The following is a 1,955-nucleotide window of genomic DNA, read 5'->3' as shown; positions in this document are numbered from 1 at the left end:
CTTGATTTGTTCCTTTACAGCATTATTTCCCCTCCTTCTTGAAGACACGACTTTGGTCACACTATTAGCAATGTGTTCAGGAAGCAGGGTCAGAAAGGTCGTGATGTTCTGTCATGTACAACCCTCCATACTCATCGACCACCAGAATCCAATGTGGTGGAACAACGGGTGCCACAGTACACTTATTAATGTTCCTTGCCCTGGATTATTCCTGATGTAGGCAGTCATGTAGATCCCCCTCCTATTGACAGCTATCTGTCAATTCCAGAGTCCTAATGCTGGTGTTATTCCAGATGTTGCCCCGCTATACATGTCTTGGGTTTGACTGACCAGGACTTGACCAGAGGACTCAAAGAGCAGGTTTTGCTACTTGTATGCAATGTGTATATTCTATTGTTTTTTTTTTTTTATAGTTGTTAACATCAACCTGATTACAACAAAACATGTACTGTCTTCTAGGTAAGCTGGGCAGCTTCTTGGAGTTGGATGTGCTGCTGTCCTGTAGCTTGATAGCAGCTCACTTTTGATGCATTCCCCCCCACCCCCTCCCCGATAGTCCTTGTTATGGACAACTTCAGCACTCATCTAGGTAAGTCTCATTCCTAATAAGCTCTTCTCGTTTGTTCTCTGGAAATGGGGAGAGCTTTCTTCAGTAGATTCTCAAGTGCTTGAATATCAGCTTTGACTTGTCTCCATTTGTGCATATTGTTGTCTTTATGGCATTGAGACGTGTTCCCCAACAGTCTCTGAGTAACAAATTTTACCTCTGTTACTTGGTGAGGAGCAGAACCGGTTAAAGTTGGTTATCTACTGGTGCACATCCAAAACCACAAGCTCTGATATCTGATAGGGCTGCCCCAAACCTAGTGATGAGTGGTTAATGCTCCTTTCGCTTTTTGTATTTATGCATGTCAGGCAAATGTTTCGTCCTATGTCAGTTCTTGCAGTGTACCTTTCATTTGTCAGGTTACAGCAAAAATCTAACTTTTTTTTTACACATTTCTAAGCCTCCGATTTAAATGTATTTTTATGGAACGGTCAAATGATGGTCTAATACCAAACCTCTTTCTTTGCAAATATTAACATTACTTACTCATACCTAAGAATTTGACATGTATTATAATTATTCAAAATACACTTTTAAAATACAAATAGCTGTCAACTGACAAGGTTTTTGTCTTAGAAGAAGCCTGTTGAACAATATCAGAAGCATCTTTTATGGTCCAGAGGACTCTTAATCCAAGAATTCCTTGGGGGCACAATTATCCACAAGAACAATGTCTTCAGGTACTAAATTTAACTTCAGATTTCTGCCACTTTTGCCATTCTTTCAGTAGCTGCATGCATTTCTTAGTCCATGTAGACAAGAAGAGATTGGTCATGTTGAATTTGCTTCCATCTTCTACTTGAATAACAGTCCTCTTTCTGAAAAACTCCTGGTGGCATGATTTCATCAGCAGAGGGTTTGTAATCAGAGGCTCAAACTCATGGTTTAGCAATTGGTCATAGTTTAATGACTTCAACACAATTGTGTGAAGCGTTTAATCATCTAATACCTGTTAATTCAACACCAAATTGAGAACTTTCTAAATTGCATTTGTCCTTCCCATGTTCCACGTTGAGATGCTGGAGTATTTTGAAAATCCACTTTGTCCAAAATCCAGTTTACAATTTCTCTCTTCAAACGGTGTACAAAGAATCTCCATCTTTCTGCCTCTAAAGTTTTTTTTAAAAAAAAAGAGCAAAAAAAAAAAAAAACAGCAAGATAAAGGTATGTTAAAAATTTTATGTAAGCTAAAGGCTATTTTGTGAGGTAACAATGTAGCCTAGGTAACATGTTTTAGGAAGGTTCTTTTTTTTTATTGAAAAATCCATAACCTTCACATCTTAATGTTGTGGTGCAAATTTCTGTAAAAAAAAAAGCTTCTCTACCATAAACTTGGTACGAATGACTT

The 1,955-nt window shown here is 38.1% G+C and overlaps 1 long non-coding RNA gene across 1 annotated transcript; it reads left to right on the top strand.

Moving 5' to 3' along the window:
- The first annotated feature begins 205 nt into the window (after positions 1-205).
- On the top strand, positions 206-1,725 carry LOC122136955. Its single transcript, XR_006154435.1, has 2 exons — positions 206-372; positions 460-1,725. It is a non-coding gene; the product is annotated as an uncharacterized LOC122136955 (long non-coding RNA).
- Positions 1,726-1,955: the final 230 nt, after the last annotated feature.

This window comes from Cyprinus carpio, chromosome B4, assembly GCF_018340385.1.
Source record: "Cyprinus carpio isolate SPL01 chromosome B4, ASM1834038v1, whole genome shotgun sequence".
NCBI lineage: Eukaryota > Metazoa > Chordata > Actinopteri > Cypriniformes > Cyprinidae > Cyprinus > Cyprinus carpio.
Note: the sequence above shows the minus strand (reverse complement) of the source record. Positions and strands in the feature narration are given on the sequence as shown.